Source organism: Colletes latitarsis, unplaced genomic scaffold, assembly GCF_051014445.1.
Source record: "Colletes latitarsis isolate SP2378_abdomen unplaced genomic scaffold, iyColLati1 scaffold0025, whole genome shotgun sequence".
NCBI lineage: Eukaryota > Metazoa > Arthropoda > Insecta > Hymenoptera > Colletidae > Colletes > Colletes latitarsis.
Genome location: NW_027488375.1, coordinates 996,621 through 1,023,024, shown reverse-complemented (window position 1 = coordinate 1,023,024; position 26,404 = coordinate 996,621).

Here is a 26,404-nt window from a genome sequence, read left to right as displayed (position 1 = left end):
GTGTGGTACTGCATTACTACGTGATCCAGACCAGAAAAAGGCCAGGATCTGGCCATCAAGAATGCGCAAAATGCGAAAGTATGAGCCAGATGATTGCAAATTCCAGAACTATGCCTGACATAACCCGCGTTATCCTCTAAAATACGAATCGGAACATGCTTTTAATGACTGTTTCAGTGTGGTAACACATTACTACGAGATCCAAACCAGAAAAATCCCAGGATCGGGCCAACAAGAATGCGAGAAACGCGAAAGTACGAACCACATGAGGGAAAATCCCAGAAAAAACCGAGACATAACCGGCGTTTAGCTCTAAAATATTAATCGCAACCAGGTTTAATTGACTGTTTCGGTGTGGTGACGCATTACTACGTGATCCAAACCAGAAAAAGGCCAGGATCTGGCCAACAAGTATGCGAAAAACGTGAAAGTACGAGTCAGATGAGGACAAATCCCAGACCTACCCGAGACATAACCGGCGTTATCCTCTAAAATATTAATCGCAACCAGTTTAATTGACTGTTTCGGTGTGGAACCTCATTACTACGTGATCCAAACCAGATAAAGCCCAGGATCTGGCCAACAAGTATGAGAAAAATGCGAAAGTTCGAGCCAGATGAGGGCAAGTACCAGACCTAACCCAGACAAAACCGGCGTTATCCCCTAAAATATTAATCGCAATCAGGTATAATTGACTGTTTCGGTTTGGTACCGCATTGCTACGATGATCCAAACCAGAAAGAGGCCAGGAACTGGCTAACAAGTATGCGAAAAATGCGAAAATACGATCCAGATGAGGGCAAATCCCAGACCTAACCGAGACATAACCGGCGTTATCCTCTAAAATATTAATCGCAACTAGGTTTAATTGACTGTTTCGTTGTGGAACCACATTACTGCGGGATCCAAACCAGAAAAAACCCAGGGCCTGGCCAACAAGTATGCGAAAAATGCGAAAGAACGATCCAGATGAGGGCAAATGCCAGACCTAACCGAGACATAACCGGCGTTATCCTCTAAAATATTAATCGCAACTAGGTTTAATTGACTGTTTCGCTGTGGTACCGCATTACTACGTGATCCAAACCAGCAAAAGGCCAGGATCTGGCCAACAAGTATGCGAAAAATGCGAAAGTATGACACAGATGATTGCAAATACCAGAACTATGCCTGACATAACCAGCGTTATCCTCCTAAAATACGAATCAGAACATGCTTTTAATGACTGTTTCAGTGTGGTACCACATTACTACGTGATCGAAACCAGAAAAAGGCCAGGGTCTGTGCCAACAAGTATGCGAAAAATGCGACAGTACGATCCAGATGAGGGCAAATCCCAGACCTAACCGAGACATAACCGGCGCTATCCTCTAAAATATTAATCGCAACCAGGAATAATTGACTGTTTCGGTGTGGTACCGCATTGCTACGATGATCCAAACCAGAAAGAGGCCAGGATCTGGCTAACAAGTATGCGAAAACTGCGAAAGTACGATCCAGATGAGGGCAAATCCCAGACCTAACCGAGACATAACCGGCGTTATCCTCTAAAATATTAATCGCAACCAGGTTTAATTGACTGTTTCGTTGTGGAACCACATTACTGCGGGATCCAAACCAGAAAAAACCCAGGATCTGGCCAACAAGTATGAGAAATATGCGAAAGTTCGAGCCAGATGAGGGCAAATACCAGACCTAACCCAGACAAAACCGGCGTTATACCCTAAAATATTAATCGCAACCAGGTATAATTGACTGTTTCGGTTTGCTACCGCATTGCTACGATGATCCAAACCAGAAAGAGGCCAGGATCTGGCTAACAAGTATGCGAAAAATGCGAAAGTACGATCCAGATGAGGGCAAATGCCAGACCTAACCGAGACATATCCGGCGTTATCCTCTAAAATATTAATCGCAACCAGGTTTAATTGACTGTTTCGTTGTGGAACCACATTACTGCGGGATCCAAACCAGAAAAAACCCAGGATCTGGCCAACAACTATCAGAAAAATGCGAAAGAACGATCCAGATGAGGGCAAATGCCAGACCTAACCGAGACATAACCGGCGTTATCCTCTAAAATATTAATCGCAACCAGGTTTAATTGACTGTTTCGTTGTGGAACCACATTACTGCGGGATCCAAACCAGAAAAATCCCAGGATCTGGCCAACAAGTATGCGAAAAATGCGAAAGTACGATCCAGTTGAGGGCAAATCCCAGACCTAACCGAGACATAACCGGCGTTATCCTCTAAAATATTAATCGCAACCAGTTTAATTGACTGTTTCGGTGTGGAACCTCATTACTACGTGATCCAAACCAGAAAAATCCCAGGATCTGGCCAACAAGTATGCGAAAAATGCGAAAGTACGAACCAGTTGAGGGCAGATCGCAGACCTAACCGAGACATAACCGGCGTTATCCTCTAAAATATTAATCGCAACCAGGTTTAATTGACTGTTTCGGTGTGGTACCGCATTACTACGTGATCCAAACCAGATAAAGCCCAGGATCTGGCCAACAAGTATGAGAAATATGCGAAAGAATGAGCCTGATGAGAGAAAATCCCAGACCTAACCTAGACCTAACATGAATTATTCTCTAAAATATTGGTGGAAACCAGGTTTAATGGACTGTTTCAGTGTGGTACCACATTACTACGTGATACAAACCAGAAAAAACCCAGGATCCGTTCAACAAGTATGTGAGGAATGCGAAAGTATGAGTCTGATGAGTGAAAATCCCAGGGCTAACCTAGACCTAACATGCGTTATCCTCCAAAATATTGATCGAAACCTGTTTTAATCGACTGTTTCAGTTTGGTACCACATTACTATGTGATCCAAACCAGAAAATAACCCAGGACCTGATCAACGAGTATGTGAAGTGTGCGTAGGTATGAGTCTGATGAGGGCAAATCCCAGACCTATCCCAGACCTAACTTGCGTTATCCTCTAAAATATTGATCGAAACCAGGTTTAACCGACTGTTCCAGTGTGGATCCACATTACTACGTGATCCAAACCAGAAAAAACCCAGGATCAGTTCAACAAGTTTGTGAAGAATGCGAAAGTATGAGTCTGATGAGTGAATATCCCAGGCCTAACCTAGACCTAACATGCGTTGTCCTCAAAAATATTAATCGAAACCTGGTTTAATCGACTGTTTCAGTGTGGTACCACATTACTATGTGATCCGAACCAGAAAATAACCCAGGATCTGTTCAACGAGTATGTGAAGTGTGCGAAAGTATGAGTCTGATGAGGGCAAATCCCAGACCTATCCCAGACCTAACATGCGTTATCCTCTAAAATATTTATCACGACCAGGTTTAATTGATTGTTTCAGTGTGGACCCACATTACTACGTGATCCAAACCAGAAAAAACCCAGGATCCGTTCAACAAGTATGTGAAGAATGCGAAAGTATGAGTCTGATGAATGAAAATCCCAGGCCTAACCTAGACCTAACATGCGTTATCTTCAAAAATATTGATCGAAACCTAGTTTAATCGACTGTTTCAGTGTGGTACCACATTACTATGTGATCCAAACCAGAAAATAACCCAGGATCTGTTCAACGAGTATGTGAAAAACGCGAAACTGTGAGCCTGATGAGAGTAAATCTTAGACCTAACCCAGACCTAAGATGCGTTATCCTCTAAAATATTTATCCAGGCCAGGTTTCATTGAGTGTTTCAGTGTGGTACCACTTTACTACGTGATCCAATCCAGAAATAGCCCAGGATCTAGCCATGAAGTATGAGATATATGCGATAGTAAGAGCCTGATGAGGGCAAATCCTAGACCTATCCCAGACCTAACTTGCGTTGTCCTCTAAAATATTGATCGAAACCAGGTTTAATTGAATGTTTCAGCGTGGTAGCACATTACTACGTGATACAATGCAGAAACAGCCCAGGATCTAGCCATGAAGTATGAGAAATATGCGAAAGTATGAGTCTGATGAGTGAAAATCCCAGGGCTAACCTAGACCTAACATGCGTTATCCTCTAAAATATTGATCCAAACCAGGTTTAATGGACTGTTTCAGTGTGGTACCACACTACTACGTGATACAAACCAGCAAAAACCCAGGATCTGTTCAACAAGTATGTGAAAGACGCGAAAGTATGAGTCTGATGAGGGCGAATCCCAGACCTATGCCAGACCTAACTTGCGTTGTCCTCTAAAATATTTATCAAGACCAGGTTTAATTGAATGTTTCAGTGTGGTACCACATTACTACGTGATCAAAACCAGAAAAAACCCAGGATCCGTTCAACAAGTATGTGAAGAATGCGAAAGTATGAGTCTGATCAGTGAAAATCTCAGGCCTTACCTAGACCTAACATGCGTTGTCCTCTAAAATATTGATGGAAACCAGGTTTCAATGACTGTTTCAGTGTGGTACTACATTACTACGTGATGCAATCCAGAAATAGCCCAGGATCTAGCCATCAAGTATGAGAAATATGCGAAAGAATGAGCCTGATGAGAGCAAATCCCAGACCTAACCTAGACCTAACATGCGTTATCCTCTAAAATATTGAGCGAAACCAGGTTTAATGGACTGTTTCAGTGTGGTACCACACTACTTCGTGATCCAAACCAGAGAAAGCCCAGGATCTGTTCAACATGTATGAGAAATATGCGAAAGAATGAGCCTGATGTAAGCAAATCCCAGACCTAACCTAGACCTAACATGAATTATTCTCTAAAATATTGATCGAAACCAGGTTTAATTGACTGTTTCAGTGTGGTACCACATTACTACGTGATCCAATCCAGAAATAGCCCAGGATCTAGCCATGAAGTATGAGAAATATGCGAAAGCATGAGCCTGATGAGGGCAAATCCTAGACCTAACCCAGACCTAACATGCGTTATTCTGTAAAATATTGATGGAAACCAGGTTTAATTGACTGTTTCAGTGTTGTACTTCATTACTACGTGATCCAAAACAGAAAAAACCCAGGATCTGTTCTACATGTATGAAAAATATGCGAAAGAATGAGCCTGATGAGAGCAAATCCCAGACCTAACCTAGACCTAACATGAATTATTCTCTAAAATATTGATCGAAACCAGGTTTAACTGACTGTTTCAGTGTGGTACCACATTACTACGTGATCCAATCCAGAAATAGCCCAGGATCTAGTCATGAAGTATGAGAAATATGCGAAAGTATGAGCCTGATGAGGGCAAATCCTAGACCTAACCCTGACCTAACATGCGTTATTCTGTAAAATTTTTATCAAGACCAGGTTTAATTGAATGTTTCATTGTGGTACCTCATTACTACGTGATCAAAACCAGAAAAAACCCAGGATCAGTTCAACAAGTTTGTGAAGAATGCGAAAGTATGAGTCTGATGAGTGAATATCCCAGGCCTAACCTAGACCTAACATGCGTTGTCCTCAAAAATATTAATCGAAACCTGGTTTAATCGACTGTTTCAGTGTGGTACCACATTACTATGTGATCCGAACCAGAAAATAACCCAGGATCTGTTCAACGAGTATGTGAAGTGTGCGAAAGTATGAGTCTGATGAGGGCAAATCCCAGACCTATCCCAGACCTAACATGCGTTATCCTCTAAAATATTTATCACGACCAGGTTTAATTGATTGTTTCAGTGTGGACCCACATTACTACGTGATCCAAACCAGAAAAAACCCAGGATCCGTTCAACAAGTATGTGAAGAATGCGAAAGTATGAGTCTGATGAATGAAAATCCCAGGCCTAACCTAGACCTAACATGCGTTATCTTCAAAAATATTGATCGAAACCTGGTTTAATCGACTGTTTCAGTGTGGTACCACATTACTATGTGATCCAAACCAGAAAATAACCCAGGATCTGTTCAACGAGTATGTGAAAAACGCGAAACTGTGAGCCTGATGAGAGTAAATCTTAGACCTAACCCAGACCTAAGATGCGTTATCCTCTAAAATATTTATCCAGGCCAGGTTTCATTGAGTGTTTCAGTGTGGTACCACTTTACTACGTGATCCAATCCAGAAATAGCCCAGGATCTAGCCATGAAGTATGAGATATATGCGACAGTAAGAGCCTGATGAGGGCAAATCCTAGACCTATCCCAGACCTAACTTGCGTTGTCCTCTAAAATATTGATCGAAACCAGGTTTAATTGAATGTTTCAGCGTGGTAGCACATTACTACGTGATACAGTGCAGAAACAGCCCAGGATCTAGCCATGAAGTATGAGAAATATGCGAAAGTATGAGTCTGATGAGTGAAAATCCCAGGGCTAACCTAGACCTAACATGCGTTATCCTCTAAAATATTGATCCAAACCAGGTTTAATGGACTGTTTCAGTGTGGTACCACACTACTACGTGATACAAACCAGCAAAAACCCAGGATCTGTTCAACAAGTATGTGAAAGACGCGAAAGTATGAGTCTGATGAGGGCGAATTCCAGACCTATGCCAGACCTAACTTGCGTTGTCCTCTAAAATATTTATCAAGACCAGGTTTAATTGAATGTTTCAGTGTGGTACCACATTACTACGTGATCAAAACCAGAAAAAACCCAGGATCCGTTCAACAAGTATGTGAAGAATGCGAAAGTATGAGTCTGATCAGTGAAAATCTCAGGCCTTACCTAGACCTAACATGCGTTGTCCTCTAAAATATTGATGGAAACCAGGTTTCAATGACTGTTTCAGTGTGGTACTACATTACTACGTGATGCAATCCAGAAATAGCCCAGGATCTAGCCATCAAGTATGAGAAATATGCGAAAGAATGAGCCTGATGAGAGCAAATCCCAGACCTAACCTAGACCTAACATGCGTTATCCTCTAAAATATTGAGCGAAACCAGGTTTAATGGACTGTTTCAGTGTGGTACCACACTACTTCGTGATCCAAACCAGAGAAAGCCCAGGATCTGTTCAACATGTATGAGAAATATGCGAAAGAATGAGCCTGATGAAGCAAATCCCAGACCTAACCTAGACCTAACATGAATTATTCTCTAAAATATTGATCGAAACCAGGTTTAATTGACTGTTTCAGTGTGGTACCACATTACTACGTGATCCAATCCAGAAATAGCCCAGGATCTAGCCATGAAGTATGAGAAATATGCGAAAGCATGAGCCTGATGAGGGCAAATCCTAGACCTAACCCAGACCTAACATGCGTTATTCTGTAAAATATTGATGGAAACCAGGTTTAATTGACTGTTTCAGTGTTGTACTTCATTACTACGTGATCCAAAACAGAAAAAACCCAGGATCTGTTCTACATGTATGAAAAATATGCGAAAGAATGAGCCTGATGAGAGCAAATCCCAGACCTAACCTAGACCTAACATGAATTATTCTCTAAAATATTGATCGAAACCAGGTTTAACTGACTGTTTCAGTGTGGTACCACATTACTACGTGATCCAATCCAGAAATAGCCCAGGATCTAGTCATGAAGTATGAGAAATATGCGAAAGTATGAGCCTGATGAGGGCAAATCCTAGACCTAACCCTGACCTAACATGCGTTATTCTGTAAAATTTTTATCAAGACCAGGTTTAATTGAATGTTTCAGTGTGGTACCGCACTACTACGTGATCAAAACCAGAAAAAACCCAGGATCCGTTCAACAAGTATGTGAAGAATGCGAAAGTATGAGTCTGATCAGTGAAAATCTCAGGCCTTACCTAGACCTAACATGCGTTGTCCTCTAAAATATTGATGGAAACCTGGTTTCAATGACTGTTTCAGTGTGGTACTACATTACTACGTGATGCAATCCAGAAATAGCCCAGGATCTAGCCATCAAGTATGAGAAATATGCGAAAGAATGAGCCTGATGAGAGCAAATCCCAGACCTAACCTAGACCTAACATGCGTTATCCTCTAAAATATTGAGCGAAACCAGGTTTAATGGACTGTTTCAGTGTGGTACCACACTACTTCGTGATCCAAACCAGAGAAAGCCCAGGATCTGTTCAAGAAGTATGTGAAAAACGCTAAACTGTGAGCCTGATGAGGGCAAATCCTAGACCTAACCCAGACCTAACATGCGTTATCCTCCAAAATATTTATCAAGATCAGGTTTAATTGATTGTTTCAGTGTGGTCCCACATTACTACGTGATCCAAACCAGAAAAAACCCAGGATCCGTTCAGCAAGTATGTGAAGAATGCGAAAGTATGAGTCTGATGAGGGAAAATCCCAGGCCTAACCTAGACCTAACATGCGCTATCCTCTAAAATATTGATCGAAACCAGGTTTAGTCGACTGTTTCAGTGTGGTCCTACATTACTACGTGATCCAAACCAGAAAAAACCCAGGAGCCGTTCAACAAGTATGTGAAGAATGCGAAAGTATGAGTCTGATGAGGTCAAATCCCAGACCTATCCCAGACTTAACTTGCGTTATCCTCTAAAATATTGATCGAAACCAGGTTTAATTGACTGTTTCGGTGTGGTACCGCATTACTACGTGATCCAAACCAGATAAAGCCCAGGATCTGGCCAACAAGTATGAGAAAAATGCGAAAGATCGAGCCAGATGAAGGCAAATATCAGACCTAACCCAGACAAAACCGGCGTTATCCCCTAAAATATTAATCGCAACCAGGTATAATTGACTGTTTCGGTGTGGTACCGCATTGCTACGATGATCCAAACCAGAAAGAGGCCAGGATCTGGCTAACAAGTATGCGAAAAATGCGAAAGTACGATCCAGATGAGGGCAAATCCCAGACCTAACCGAGACATAACCGGCGTTATCCTCTAAAATATTAATCGCAACCAGGTTTAATTGACTGTTTCGTTGTGGAACCACATTACTGCGGGATCCAAACCAGAAAAATCCCAGGATCTGGCCAACAAGTATGCGAAAAATGCGAAAGTACGATCCAGTTGAGGGCAAATCCCAGACCTAACCGAGACATAACCGGCGTTATCCTCTAAAATATTAATCGCAACCAGGTTTAATTGACTGTTTCGGTGTGGTACCGCATTACTACGTGATCCAAACCAGATAAAGCCCAGGATCTGGCCAACAAGTATGAGAAAAATGCGAAAGATCGAGCCAGATGAGGGCAAATATCAGACCTAACCCAGACATAACCGGCGTTATCCTCTAAAATATTAATCGCAACCAGGTTTAATTGACTGTTTCGTTGTGGAACCACATTACTGCGGGATCCAAACCAGAAAAAACCCAGGATCTGGCCAGCAACTATGAGAAAAACGCGAAAGTACGAGCCACATGAGGGAAAATCCCAGACCTAACCCAGACATAACCGGCGTTATCCTCTAAAATATTAATCGCAACCAGTTTAATTGACTGTTTCGGTGTGGAACCTCATTACTACGTGATCCAAACCAGAAAAATCCCAGGATCTGGCCAACAAGTATGCGAAAAATGCGAAAGTACGATCCAGTTGAGGGCAAATCGCAGACCTAACCGAGACATAACCGGCGTTATCCTCTAAAATATTAATCGGAACCAGGTTTAATTGACTGTTTCGGTGTGGTACCGCATTACTACGTGATCCAAACCAGATAAAGCCCAGGATCTGGCCAACAAGTATGCGAAAAATGCGAAAGTACGATCCAGATGAGGGCAAATCCCAGACCTAACCGAGACATAACCGGCGTTATCCTCTAAAATATTAATCGCAACCAGGTTTAATTGACTGTTTCGTTGTGGAACCACATTACTGCGGGATCCAAACCAGAAAAATCCCAGGATCTGGCCAACAAGTATGCGAAAAATGCGAAAGTACGATCCAGTTGAGGGCAAATCCCAGACCTAACCGAGACATAACCGGCGTTATCCTCTAAAATATTAATCGCAACCAGGTTTAATTGACTGTTTCGGTGTGGTACTGCATTACTACGTGATCCAAACCAGAAAAAGCCCAGGATCTAGCTATCGAGTATGAGAAATATGCGAAAGAATGAGCCTGATGAGAGAAAATCCCAGACCTAACCTAGACCTAACATGAATTATTCTCTAAAATATTGGTCGAAATCAGGTTTAATTGACTGATTCAGTGTGGTCCCACATTACTACGTGATCCAAACCAGAAAAAACCCAGGATCCGTTCAACAAGTATGTGAAGAATGCGAAAGTATGAGTCTGATGAGTGAAAATCCCAGGCCTAACCTAGACCTATCATGCGTTATCCTCAAAAATATTGATCGAAACCTGGTTTAATCGACTGTTTCAGTGTGGTGCCACATTACTATGTGATCCAAACCAGAAAATAACCCAGGATCTGTTCAACGAGTATGTGAAGTGTGCGAAAGTATGAGTCTGATGAGGTCAAATCCCAGACCAATCCCAGACTTAACTTGTGTTATCCTCTAAAATATTGATCGAAACCTGGTTTAATCGACTGTTTCAGTGTGGTACCACATTACTACGTGTTCCAAACCAGAAAAAACCCAGGATCAGTTCAACAAGTATAAGAAGAATGCGAAAGTATGAGACTGATGAGTGAAAATCCCTGGGCTAACCTAGACCTAACATGCGTTATCCTCTAAAATATTGATCCAAACCAGGTTTAATGGACTGTTTCAGTGTGGTACCACATTACTACGTGATACAAACCAGAAAAAACCCAGGATCCGTTCAACAAGTATGTGAGGAATGCGAAAGTATGAGTCTGATGAGTGAAAATCCCAGGGCTAACCTAGACCTAACATGCGTTATCCTCAAAAATATTGATCGAAACCTGGTTTAATCAACTGTTTCAGTGTTGTACCACATTACTATGTGATCCGAACCAGAAAATAACCCAGGATCTGTTCAACGAGTATGTGAAGAGTGCGGAAGTATGAGTCTGATGAGGTCAAATCCCAGACCAATCCCAGACTAAACTTGCGTTATCCTCTAAAATATTGATCGAAACCAGGTTTAATTGACTGTTTCACTGTTGTACTTCATTACTACGTGATCCAATCCAGAAAAAGCCCAGGATCTAGCTATCAAGTATGAGAAATATGCGAAAGAATGAGCCTGATGAGAGAAAATCCCAGACCTAACCTAGACCTAACATGAATTAATCTCTAAAATATTGGTGGAAACCAGGTTTAATGGACTGTTTCAGTGTGGTACCACATTACTACGTGATACAAACCAGAAAAAACCCAGGATCCGTTCAACAAGTATGTGAGGAATGCGAAAGTATGAGTCTGGTGAGTGAAAATCCCAGGGCTAACCTAGACCTAACATGCGTTATCCTCCAAAATATTGATCGAAACCTGTTTTAATCGACTGTTTCAGTTTGGTACCACATTACTATGTGATCCAAACCAGAAAATAACCCAGGACCTGTTCAACGAGTATGTGAAGTGTGCGTAGGTATGAGTCTGATGAGGGCAAATCCCAGACCTATCCCAGACCTAACTTGCGTTATCCTCTAAAATATTGATCGAAACCAGGTTTAACCGACTGTTCCAGTGTGGATCCACAATACTACGTGATCCAAACCAGAAAAAACACAGGATCAGTTCAACAAGTTTGTGAAGAATGCGAAAGTATGAGTCTGATGAGTGAATATCCCAGGCCTAACCTAGACCTAACATGCGTTGTCCTCAAAAATATTAATCGAAACCTGGTTTAATCGACTGTTTCAGTGTGGTACCACATTACTATGTGATCCGAACCAGAAAATAACCCAGGATCTGTTCAACGAGTATGTGAAGTGTGCGAAAGTATGAGTCTGATGAGGGCAAATCCCAGACCTATCCCAGACCTAACATGCGTTATCCTCTAAAATATTTATCACGACCAGGTTTAATTGATTGTTTCAGTGTGGACCCACATTACTACGTGATCCAAACCAGAAAAAACCCAGGATCCGTTCAACAAGTATGTGAAGAATGCGAAAGTATGAGTCTGATGAATGAAAATCCCAGGCCTAACCTAGACCTAACATGCGTTATCTTCAAAAATATTGATCGAAACCTGGTTTAATCGACTGTTTCAGTGTGGTACCACATTACTATGTGACCCAAACCAGAAAATAACCCAGGATCTGTTCAACGAGTATGTGAAAAACGCGAAACTGTGAGCCTGATGAGGGCAAATCTTAGACCTAACCCAGACCTAAGATGCGTTATCCTCTAAAATATTTATCCAGACCAGGTTTCATTGAGTGTTTCAGTGTGGTACCACTTTACTACGTGATCCAATCCAGAAATAGCCCAGGATCTAGCCATGAAGTATGAGATATATGCGATAGTAAGAGCCTGATGAGGGCAAATCCTAGACCTATCCCAGACCTAACTTGCGTTGTCCTCTAAAATATTGATCGAAACCAGGTTTAATTGAATGTTTCAGCGTGGTAGCACATTACTACGTGATACAATGCAGAAACAGCCCAGGATCTAGCCATGAAGTATGAGAAATATGCGAAAATATGAGCCTGATGAGGGCAAATCCTAGACCTAACCCAGACCTAACATGCGTTATTCTCTAAAATATTTATCAAGACCAGGTTTAATTGAATGTTTCAGTGTGGTACCACATTACTACGTGTTCCAAATCAGAAAAAACCCAGGATCTGTTCAACAAGTATGTGAAAAACTCGAAACTGTGAGCCTGATGAGGGCAAATCTTAGACCTAACCTTGACCTAACATGCGTTATCCTCTAAAATATTGAGCGAAACCAGGTTTGATGGACTGTTTCAGTGTGGTACCACACTACTACGGGATCCAAACCAGAAAAAACCCAGGATCTGTTCAACAAGTATGTGAAAAACGCGAAAGTAGTAGCCTGATGAGGTCAAATCCCAGACCAATCCCAGACTTAACTTTCGTTATCCTCTAAGATATTGATCGAAACCAGGTTTAATCGTCTGTTTCAGTGTGGTACCACATTACTACGTGATCCAAACCAGAAAAAACCCAGGATCAGTTCAACAAGTATCAGAAGAATGCGAAAGTATGAGTCTGATGAGTGAAAATCCCAGGGCTAACCTAGACCTTACATGCGTTATCCTCTAAAACATTCATCCAAACCAGGTTTAATAGACTGTTTCAGTGTGGTACCACACTACTGCGTGATACAAACCAGAAAAAACCCAGGATCTGTTCAACAAATATGTGAAAAACGCGAGAGTATGAGCCTGATGAGGGCGAATCCCAGACCTATGCCAGACCTAACTTTTTTTTTTTTTTTTTTTTTTTGTCGTGGGGAAAATCTTCGAAAGACTCCCTCCCACCTCCTTGTGGAGAGGTGGGAGGGGTGTGTGGGATTCCCCGCGCCCGTACAACGACAGGCGCGGGACCTACCCACTAAAAACCCCACGGTGACCCTTCGGCACGCTTCGGGAGGATACCGGGAATCGCTCGAAGCATTCTTCCGGTATCCTCCCCGTGCCCGCGCTTTCGCGCCCATGCCCCGGGGGGACAATCGGTCCCCCCAGTAGACACACTGCCTCATAGCGGCGGGACGGAGCCACTCCATCCCGCCGCTATCCGTCCCGGGGCCGCGTTTAGTGGCGGCTGCGAGCCCCAACTCGCAACCGCCCGCGACCCCGTTTCCACACCTCGGCGGCCGGGCGTTCATGGCCGCACCAGACCGCCGATGCCAGACCTAACTTGCGTTATCCTCAAAAATATTGATCGAAACCTGGTTTAATCGACTGTTTCAGTGTGGTACCACATTACTATGTGATCCAAACCAGAAAATAACCCAGGATCTGTTCAACGAGTATGTGAAGTGTGCGAAAGTATGAGTCTGATGAGGGCAAATCCCATACCTATCCCAGACCTAACATGCGTTATCCTCTAAAATATTTATCAAGACCAGGTTTAATGGACTGTTTCAGTGTGGCACCACACTACTACGTGATACAAACCAGCAAAAACCCAGGATCTGTTCAACAAGTATGTGAAAAACGCGAAAGTATGAGTCTGATGAGGGCGAATCCCAGACCTATGCCAGACCTAACTTGCGTTGTCCTCTAAAATATTTATCAAGACCAGGTTTAATTGAATGTTTCAGTGTGGTACCACATTACCACGTGATCAAAACCAGAAAAAACCCAAGATCCGTTCAACAAGTATGTGAAGAATGCGAAAGTATGAGTCTGATCAGTGAAAATCTCAGGCCTTACCTAGACCTAACTTGCGTTGTCCTCTAAAATATTGATCGAAACTAGGTTTAATTGACCGTTTCAGTGTTGTACTTCATTACTACGTGATGCAATCCAGAAAAAGCCCAAGATCTAGCCATCAAGTATGAGAAATATGCGAAAGAGTGAGCCTGATGGGAGCAAATCCCTGACCTAACCTAGACCTACAATGAATTATTCTCTAAAATATTGAGCGAAACCAGGTTTAATGGACTGTTTCAGTGTGGTACCACACTACTTCGTGATCCAAACCAGAGAAAGCCCAGGATCTGTTCAAGAAGTATGTGAAAAACGCTATACTGTGAGCCTGATGAGGGCAAATCCTAGACCTAACCCAGACCTAACATGCGTTATCCTCTAAAATATTTATCAAGATCAGGTTTAATTGATTGTTTCAGTGTGGTCCCACATTACTACGTGATCCAAACCAGAAAAAACCCAGTATCTGTTCAACATGTATGAGAAATATGCGAAAGAATGAGCCTGATGTAAGCAAATCCCAGACCTAACCTAGACCTAACATGAATTATTCTCTAAAATATTGATCGAAACCAGGTTTACTTGACTCCTTCAGTGTGGTCCCACATTACTACGTGATCCAAACCAGAAAAAACCCAGGATCCGTTCAGCAAGTATGTGATGAATGCGAAAGTATGAGTCTGATGAGGGAAAATCCCAGGCCTAACCTAGACCTAACATGCGCTATCCTCTAAAATATTGATCGAAACCAGGTTTAGTCGACTGTTTCAGTGTGGTCCCACATTACTACGTGATCCAAACCAGAAAAAACCCAGGAGCCGTTCAACAAGTATGTGAAGAATGCGAAAGTATGAGTCTGATGAGGTCAAATCCCAGACCTATCCCAGACTTAACTTGCGTTATCCTCTAAAATATTGATCGAAACCAGGTTTAATCGACTGTTTCAGCGTGGTACCACATTACTACGTGATACAATCCAGAAACAGCCCAGGATCTAGCCATGAAGTATGAGAAATATGCGAAAGTATGAGCCTGATGAGGGCAAATCCTAGACCTAACCCAAACCTAACATGCGTTATCCTCTAAAATATTTATCAAGACCAGGTTTAATTGAATGTTGCAGTGTGGTGCCACATTACTACGTTAACCAAACCAGAAAAAACCCTGGATCCGTTCAACAAGTATGTTAAAACTGCGACAGTATGACCCTGATGAGGGCAAATCCCAGGCCTAACCTAGACCTAACATGCGTTGTCCTCTAAAATATTGATGGAAACCAGGTTTAATTGACTGTTTCAGTGTTGTACTTCATTACTACGTGATGCAATCCAGAAAAAGCCCAGGATCTGTTCTACATGTATGAAAAATATGCGAAAGAATGAGCCTGATGAGAGCAAATCCCAGACCTAACCTAGACCTAACATGAATTATTCTCTAAAATATTGATCGAAACCAGGTTTAATTGACTGTTTCAGTGTGGTACCACATTACTACGTGATCCAATCCAGAAATAGCCCAGGATCTAGCCATGAAGTATGAGAAATATGCGAAAGCATGAGCCTGATGAGGGGAAATCCTAGACCTAACCCAGACCTAACATGCGTTATTCTGTAAAATATTGATGGAAACCAGGTTTAATTGACTGTTTCAGTGTTGTACTTCATTACTACGTGATCCAAAACAGAAAAAACCCAGGATCTGTTCTACATGTATGAAAAATATGCGAAAGAATGAGCCTGATGAGAGCAAATCCCAGACCTAACCTAGACCTAACATGAATTATTCTCTAAAATATTGATCGAAACCAGGTTTAATTGACTGTTTCAGTGTGGTACCACATTACTACGTGATCCAATCCAGAAATAGCCCAGGATCTAGCCATGAAGTATGAGAAATATGCGAAAGTATGAGCCTGATGAGGGCAAATCCTAGACCTAACCCTGACCTAACATGCGTGATTCTGTAAAATTTTTATCAAGACCAGGTTTAATTGAATGTTTCATTGTGGTACCTCATTACTACGTGATCAAAACCAGAAAAAACCCAGGATCCGTTCAACAAGTATGTGAAGAATGCGAAAGTATGAGTCTGATGAGGTCAAATCCCAGGCCTAACCTAGACCTAGCATGAATTATTCTCTAAAATATTGATCGAAACCAGGTTTAATTGACTGTTTCAGTGTGGTACCACACTACTACGTGATACAAACCAGCAAGAACCCAGGATCTGTTCAACAAGTATGTGAAAAACGCGAAAGTATGAGTCTGATGAGGGCGAATCCCAGACCTATGCCAGACCTAACTTGCGTTGTCCTCTAAAATATTTATCAAGACCAGGTTTAATTGAATGTTTCAGTGTGGTACCACATTACTACGTGATCAAAACCAGAAAAAACCCAAGATCCGTTCAACAAGTATGTGAAGAATGCGAAAGTATGAGTCTGATCAGTGAAAATCTCAGGCCTTACCTAGACCTAACTTGCGTTGTCCTCTAAAATATTGATCGAAACTAGGTTTAATTGACTGTTTCAGTGTTGTACTTCATTACTACGTGATGCAATCCAGAAAAAGCCCAAGATCTAGCCATCAAGTATGAGAAATATGCGAAAGAGTGAGCCTGATGGGAGCAAATCCCTGACCTAACCTAGACCTACAATGAATTATTCTCTAAAATATTGATCAAAACCAGGTTTAATTGACTGTTTCAGTGTGGTACCACACTACTACGCGATACAAACCAGCAAAAACCCAGGATCTGTTCAACAAGTATGTGAAAAACGCGAAAGTATGAGTCTGATGAGGGCGAATCCCAGACCTATGCCAGACCTAACTTGCGTTGTCCTCTAAAATATTTATCAAGACCAGGTTTAATTGAATGTTTCAGCGTGGTACCACATTACTACGTGATCAAAACCAGAAAAAACCCAGGATCCGTTCAACAAGTATGTGAAGAATGCGAAAGTATGAGTCTGATCAGTGAAAATCTCAGGCCTTACCTAGACCTAACATGCGTTGTCCTCTAAAATATTGATGGATACCAGGTTTAATTGACTGTTTCAGTGTTGTACTTCATTACTACGTGATGCAATCCAGAAAAAGCCCAGGATCTGTTCTACATGTATGAAAAATATGCGAAAGAATGAGCCTGATGAGAGCAAATCCCAGACCTATCCTAGACCTAACATGAATTATTCTCTAAAATATTGATCGAAACCAGGTTTAATTGACTGTTTCAGTGTGGTACCACATTACTACGTGATCCAATCCAGAAATAGCCCAGAATCTAGCCATGAAGTATGAGAAATATGCGAAAGCATGAGCCTGATGAGGGCAAATCCTAGACCTAACCCAGACCTAACATGCGTTATTCTGTAAGATATTGATGGAAACCAGGTTTAATTGACTGTTTCAGTGTTGTACTTCATTACTACGTGATCCAAAACAGAAAAAACCCAGGATCTGTTCTACATGTATGAAAAATATGCGAAAGAATGGGCCTGATGAGAGCAAATCCCAGACCTAACCTAGACCTAACATGCGTTATCCTCTAAAATATTGAGCGAAACCAGGTTTAATGGACTGTTTCAGTGTGGTACCACACTACTTCGTGATCCAAACCAGAGAAAGCCCAGGATCTGTTCAAGAAGTATGTGAAAAACGCTAAACTGTGAGCCTGATGAGGGCAAATCCTAGACCTAACCCAGACCTAACATGCGTTATCCTCTAAAATATTTATCAAGATCAGGTTTAATTGATTGTTTCAGTGTGGTCCCACATTACTACGTGATCCAAACCAGAAAATACCCAGGATCCGTTCAGCAAGTATGTGAAGAATGCGAAAGTATGAGTCTGATGAGGGAAAATCCCAGGCCTAACCTAGACCTAACATGCGCTATCCTCTAAAATATTGATCGAAACCAGGTTTAGTCGACTGTTTCAGTGTGGTCCCACATTACTACGTGATCCAAACCAGAAAAAACCCAGGAGCCGTTCAACAAGTATGTGAAGAATGCGAAAGTATGAGTCTGATGAGGTCAAATCCCAGACCTATCCCAGACTTAACTTGCGTTATCCTCTAAAATATTGATCGAAACCAGGTTTAATCGACTGTTTCAGCGTGGTACCACATTACTACGTGATACAATCCAGAAACAGCCCAGGATCTAGCCATGAAGTATGAGAAATATGCGAAAGTATGAGCCTGATGAGGGCAAATCCTAGACCTAACCCAAACCTAACATGCGTTATCCTCTAAAATATTTATCAAGACCAGGTTTAATTGAATGTTGCAGTGTGGTGCCACATTACTACGTTAACCAAACCAGAAAAAACCCTGGATCCGTTCAACAAGTATGTTAAAACTGCGACAGTATGACCCTGATGAGGGCAAATCCCAGGCCTAACCTAGACCTAACATGCGTTGTCCTCTAAAATATTGATGGATACCAGGTTTAATTGACTGTTTCAGTGTTGTACTTCATTACTACGTGATGCAATCCAGAAAAAGCCCAGGATCTGTTCTACATGTATGAAAAATATGCGAAAGAATGAGCCTGATGAGAGCAAATCCCAGACCTATCCTAGACCTAACATGAATTATTCTCTAAAATATTGATCGAAACCAGGTTTAATTGACTGTTTCAGTGTGGTACCACATTACTACGTGATCCAATCCAGAAATAGCCCAGGATCTAGCCATGAAGTATGAGAAATATGCGAAAGCATGAGCCTGATGAGGGCAAATCCTAGACCTAACCCAGACCTAACATGCGTTATTCTGTAAGATATTGATGGAAACCAGGTTTAATTGACTGTTTCAGTGTTGTACTTCATTACTACGTGATCCAAAACAGAAAAAACCCAGGATCTGTTCTACATGTATGAAAAATATGCGAAAGAATGAGCCTGATGAGAGCAAATCCCAGACCTAACCTAGACCTAACATGCGTTATCCTCTAAAATATTGAGCGAAACCAGGTTTAATGGACTGTTTCAGTGTGGTACCACACTACTTCGTGATCCAAACCAGAGAAAGCCCAGGATCTGTTCAAGAAGTATGTGAAAAACTCTAAACTGTGAGCCTGCTGAGGGCAAATCCTAGACCTAACCCAGACCTAACATGCGTTATCCTCTAAAATATTTATCAAGATCAGGTTTAATTGATTGTTTCAGTGTGGTCCCACATTACTACGTGATCCAAACCAGAAAATACCCAGGATCCGTTCAGCAAGTATGTGAAGAATGCGAAAGTATGAGTCTGATGAGGGAAAATCCCAGGCCTAACCTAGACCTAACATGCGCTATCCTCTAAAATATTGATCGAAACCAGGTTTAGTCGACTGTTTCAGTGTGGTCCCACATTACTACGTGATCCAAACCAGAAAAAACCCAGGAGCCGTTCAACAAGTATGTGAAGAATGCGAAAGTATGAGTCTGATGAGGTCAAATCCCAGACCTATCCCAGACTTAACTTGCGTTATCCTCTAAAATATTGATCGAAACCAGGTTTAATCGACTGTTTCAGCGTGGTACCACATTACTACGTGATACAATCCAGAAACAGCCCAGGATCTAGCCATGAAGTTTGAGAAATATGCGAAAGTATGAGCCTGATGAGGGCAAATCCTAGACCTAACCCAAACCTAACATGCGTTATCCTCTAAAATATTTATCAAGACCAGGTTTAATTGAATGTTGCAGTGTGGTGCCACATTACTACGTTAACCAAACCAGAAAAAACCCTGGATCCGTTCAACAAGTATGTTAAAACTGCGACAGTATGACCCTGATGAGGGCAAATCCCAGGCCTAACCTAGACCTAACATGCGTTGTCCTCTAAAATATTGATGGAATCCAGGTTTAATTGACTGTTTCAGTGTTGTACTTCATTACTACGTGATGCAATCCAGAAAAAGCCCAGGATCTGTTCTACATGTATGAAAAATATGCGAAAGAATGAGCCTGATGAGAGCAAATCCCAGACCTAACCTAGACCTAACATGAATTATTCTCTAAAATATTGATCGAAACCAGGTTTAATTGACTGTTTCAGTGTGGTACCACATTACTACGTGATCCAATCCAGAAATAGCCCAGGATCTAGCCATGAAGTATGAGAAATATGCGAAAGCATGAGCCTGATGATGGCAAATCCTAGACCTAACCCTGACCTAACATGCGTGATTCTGTAAAATTTTTATCAAGACCAGGTTTAATTGAATGTTTCATTGTGGTACCTCATTACTACGTGATCAAAACCAGAAAAAACCCAGGATCCGTTCAACAAGTATGTGAAGAATGCGAAAGTATGAGTCTGATGAGGTCAAATCCCAGGCCTAACCTAGACCTAGCATGAATTATTCTCTAAAATATTGATCGAAACCAGGTTTAATTGACTGTTTCAGTGTGGTCCCACATTACTACGTGATCCAACCCAGAAAAAACCCAGGATCTGTTCAACAAGTATGTGAAAAACACCTAAACTGTGAGACTGATGAGGGCAAATCTTAGACCTAACCCAGACCTAAGATGCGTTATCCTCTAAAATATTTACCCAGACCAGGTTTCATTGAATGTTTCAGTGTGGTACCACTTTACTACGTGATCCAATCCAGAAATAGCCCATGATCTAGCCATGAAGCATGAGAAATATGCGAAAGTATGAGCCTGATGAGGGCAAATCCCAGACCTATCCCAGACCTAACTTGCGTTGTCCTCTAAGAGATTGATGGAAACCAGGTTTAATTGACTGTTTCAGTGTTGTACTTCATTACTACGTGATCCAAACCCGAAAAAACCCAGGATCTAGCCATCAAGTATGAGAAATATGCGGAAGAATGAGCCTGATGAGAGCAAATCCCAGACCTAACGTAGACCTAGCATGAATTATTCACTAAAATATTGATCGAAACCAGGTTTAATTGACTGTTTCAGTGTGGTCCCACATTACTACGTGATCCAAACCAGAAAAAACCCAGAATCCGTTCAACAAGTATGTGAGGAATGCGAAAGTATGAGTCTGATGAGGTCAAATCCCAGGTCTAACCTAGACCTAACATGCATTATCCTCAAAAATATTGATCGAAACCTGGTTTAATCGACTGTTTCAGTGTGGTACCACATTACTATGTGATCCAAACCAGAAAATAACCCAGGATCTGTTCAACGAGTATGTGAAGTGTGCGAAAGAATGAGCCTGATGAGAGCAAATCCCAGACCTAACCTAGACCTTACATGCGTTATCCTCTAAAATATTGAGCGAAACCAGGTTTAATGGACTGTTTCAGTGTGGTACCACTTTACTGCGTGATCCAATCCAGAAATAGCCCATGATCTAGCCATGAAGTATGGGAAATATGCGAAAGAATGAGCCTGATGAGAGCAAATCCCAGACCTAACCTAGACCTTACATGCGTTATCCTCTAAAATATTGAGCGAAACCAGGTTTAATGGACTGTTTCAGTGTGGTACCACACTACTTCGTGATCCAAACCAGAAAAAACCCAGGATCTGTTCAACAAGTATGTGAAAAACGCTAAACTGTGAGCCTGATGAGAGCAAATGCCAGACCTATCCTAGACCTTACATGCGTTATCCTCAAAAATATTGATCGAAACCTGGTTTAATCGACTGTTTCAGTGTGGTACAACATTACTACGTGATCCAAACCAGAAAAAACCCAGGATCTAGCCATCAAGTACGAGAAATATGCGAAAGAATGTGCCTGATGAGAGCAAATCCCAGACCTATCCTAGACCTTACATGCGTTATCCTCTAAAATATTGAGCGAAACCAGGTTTAATGGACTGTTTCAGTGTGGTCCCACATTACTACGTGATCCAAACCAGAAGTATCCCAGGATCTGTTCTACATGTATGAAAAATATGCGAAAGAATGAGCCTGATGAGAGAAAATCCCAGACCTAACCTAGACCTAACATGAATTATTCTCTAAAATATTGGTCGAAACCAGGTTTAATGGACTGTTTCAGTGTGGTACCACATTACTACGTGATTCAATCCAGAAATAGCCCAGGATCTAGCCATGAAGTATGAGAAATATGCGAAAGTATGAGCCTGATGAGGGCAAATCCTAGACCTAACCCAGACCTAACATGCGTTATTCTGTAAAATTTTTATCAAGACCAGGTTTAATTGAATGTTTCATTGTGGTACCTCATTACTACGTGATCAAAACCAGAAAAAACCCAGGATCCGTTCAACAAGTATGTGAAGAATGCGAAAGTATGAGTCTGATCAGTGAAAATCTCAGGCCTTACCTAGACCTAACTTGCGTTATCCTCTAAAATATTGATCGAAACCAGGTTTAATTGACTGTTTCAGTGTTGTACTTCATTACTACGTGATCCAATCCAGAAAAAGCCCAGGATCTAGCTATCAAGTATGAGAAATATGCGAAAGAATGAGCCTGATGAGAGAAAATCCCAGACCTAACCTAGACCTAACATGAATTATTCTCTAAAATATTGGTCGAAACCAGGTTTAATGGACTGTTTCAGTGTGGTACCACATTACTACGTGATACAAACCAGAAAAAACCCAGGATCCGTTCAACAAGTATGTGAGGAATGCGAAAGTATGAGTCTGATGAGTGAAAATCCCAGGGCTAACCTAGACCTAACATGCGTTATCCTCCAAAATATTGATCGAAACCTGTTTTAATCGACTGTTTCAGTTTGGTACCACATTACTACGTGATCCAAACCAGAAAAAACCCAGGATCTAGCCATCAAGTACGAGAAATATGCGAAAGAATGTGCCTGATGAGAGCAAATCCCAGACCTATCCTAGACCTTACATGCGTTATCGTCTAAAATATTGAGCGAAACCAGGTTTAATGGACTGTTTCAGTGTGGTCCCACATTACTACGTGATCCAAACCAGAAGTAACCCAGGATCTGTTCTACATGTATGAAAAATATGCGAAAGAATGAGCCTGATGAGAGCAAATCCCAGACCTAACCTAGACCTAACTTGCGTTATCCTCTAAAATATTGATCGAAACCAGGTTTAACCGACTGTTCCAGTGTGGATCCACATTACTACGTGATCCAAACCAGAAAAAACCCAGGATCAGTTCAACAAGTATGTGAAGAATGCGAAAGTATGAGTCTGATGAGTGAATATCCCAGGCCTAACCTAGACCTAACATGCGTTGTCCTCAAAAATATTAATCGAAACCTGGTTTAATCGACTGTTTCAGAATGGTCCCACATTACTACGTTATCCAAACCAGAAGTAACCCAGGATCTGTTCTACATGTATGAAAAATATGCGAAAGAATGAGCCTGATGAGAGCAAATCCCAGACCTAACCTAGACCTAACATGAATTATTCTCTAAAATATTGATCGAAACCAGGTTTAATTGACTGTTTCAGTGTTGTACTTCATTACTACGTGATCCAATCCAGAAAAAGCCCAGGATCTAGCTATCAAGTATGAGAAATATGCGAAAGAATGAGCCTGATGAGAGAAAATCCCAGACCTAACCTAGACCTAACATGAATTATTCTCTAAAATATTGGTCGAAACGAGGTTTAATGGACTGTTTCAGTGTGGTACCACATTACTACGTGATACAAACCAGAAAAAACCCAGGATCCGTTCAACAAGTATGTGAGGAATGCGAAAGTATGAGTCTGATGAGTGAAAATCCCAGGGCTAACCTAGACCTAACATGCGTTATCCTCCAAAATATTGATCGAAACCTGTTTTAATCGACTGTTTCAGTTTGGTACCACATTACTATGTGATCCAAACCAGAAAATAACCCAGGACCTGTTCAACGAGTATGTGAAGTGTGCGTAGGTATGAGTCTGATGAGGGCAAATCCCAGACCTATCCCAGACCTATCCCAGACCTAACTTGCGTTATCCTCTAAAATATTGATCGAAACCAGGTTTAACCGACTGTTCCAGTGTGGATCCATATTACTACGTGATCCAAACCAGAAAAAACCCAGGATCAGTTCAACAAGTATGTGAAGAATGCGAAAGTATGAGTCTGATGAGTGAAAATCCCAGGGCTAACCTAGACCTAACATGCGTTATCCTCTAAAATATTGATCCAAACCAGGTTTAATGGACTGTTTCAGTGTGGTACCACACTACTACGTGATACAAACCAGCAAAAACCCAGGATCTGTTCAACAAGTATGTGAAAAACGCGAAAGTATGAGTCTGATGAGGGCGAATCCCAGACCTATGCCAGACCTAACTTGCGTTGTCCTCTAAAATATTTATCAAGACCAGGTTTAATTGAATGTTTCAGTGTGGTACCACATTACTACGTGATCAAAACCACAAAAAACCCAAGATCCGTTCAACAAGTATGTGAAGAATGCGAAAGTATGAGTCTGATCAGTGAAAATCTCAGGCCTTACCTAGGCCTAACTTGCGTTGTCCTCTAAAATATTGATCGAAGCTAGGTTTAATTGACTGTTTCAGTGTTGTACTTCATTACTACGTGATGCAATCCAGAAAAAGCCCAAGATCTAGCCATCATGTATGAGAAATATGCGAAAGAGTGAGCCTGATGGGAGCAAATCCCTGACCTAACCTAGACCTACAATGAATTATTCTCTAAAATATTGATCAAAACCAGGTTTAATTGACTGTTTCAGTGTGGTACCACACTACTACGTGATACAAACCAGCAAAAACCCAGGATCTGTTCAACAAGTATGTGAAAAACGCGAAAGTATGAGTCTGATGAGGGCGAATCCCAGACCTATGCCAGACCTAACTTGCGTTGTCCTCTAAAATATTTATCAAGACCAGGTTTAATTGAATGTTTCAGTGTGGTACCACATTACTACGTGATCAAAACCACAAAAAACCCAAGATCCGTTCAACAAGTATGTGAAGAATGCGAAAGTATGAGTCTGATCAGTGAAAATCTCAGGCCTTACCTAGGCCTAACTTGCGTTGTCCTCTAAAATATTGATCGAAGCTAGGTTTAATTGACTGTTTCAGTGTTGTACTTCATTACTACGTGATGCAATCCAGAAAAAGCCCAAGATCTAGCCATCAAGTATGAGAAATATGCGAAAGAGTGAGCCTGATGGGAGCAAATCCCTGACCTAACCTAGACCTACAATGAATTATTCTCTAAAATATTGATCAAAACCAGGTTTAATTGACTGTTTCAGTGTGGTACCACACTACTACGTGATACAAACCAGCAAAAACCCAGGATCTGTTCAACAAGTATGTGAAAAACGCGAAAGTATGAGTCTGATGAGGGCGAATCCCAGACCTATGCCAGACCTAACTTGCGTTGTCCTCTAAAATATTTATCAAGACCAGGTTTAATTGAATGTTTCAGTGTGGTACCACATTACTACGTGATCAAAACCAGAAAAAACCCAGGATCCGTTCAACAAGTATGTGAAGAATGCGAAAGTATGAGTCTGATCAGTGAAAATCTCAGGCCTTACCTAGACCTAACAGGCGTTGTCCTCTAAAATATTGATGGAAACCAGGTTTCAATGACTGTTTCAGTGTGGTACTACATTACTACGTGATGCAATACAGAAATAGCCCAGGATCTAGCCATCAAGTATGAGAAATATGCGAAAGAATGAGCCTGATGAGAGCAAATCCCAGACCTAACCTAGACCTAACATGCGTTATCCTCTAAAATATTGAGCGAAACCAGGTTTAATGGACTGTTTCAGTGTGGTACCACACTACTTCGTGATCCAAACCAGAGAAAGCCCAGGATCTGTTCAAGAAGTATGTGAAAAACGCTATACTGTGGGCCTGATGAGGGCAAATCCTAGACCTAACCCAGACCTAACATGCGTTATCCTCTAAAATATTTATCAAGATCAGGTTTAATTGATTGTTTCAGTGTGGTCCCACATTACTACGTGATCCAAACCAGAAAAAACCCAGTATCTGTTCAACATGTATGAGAAATATGCGAAAGAATGAGCCTGATGTAAGCAAATCCCAGACCTAACCTAGACCTAACATGAATTATTCTCTAAAATATTGATCGAAACCAGGTTTACTTGACTGCTTCAGTGTGGTCCCACATTACTACGTGATCCAAACCAGAAAAAACCCAGGATCCGTTCAGCAAGTATGTGAAGAATGCGAAGGTATGATTCTGATGAGGGAAAATCCCAGGCCTAACCTAGACCTAACATGCGCTATCCTCTAAAATATTGATCGAAACCAGGTTTAGTCGACTGTTTCAGTGTGGTCCCACATTACTACGTGATCCAAACCAGAAAAAACCCAGGAGCCGTTCAACAAGTATGTGAA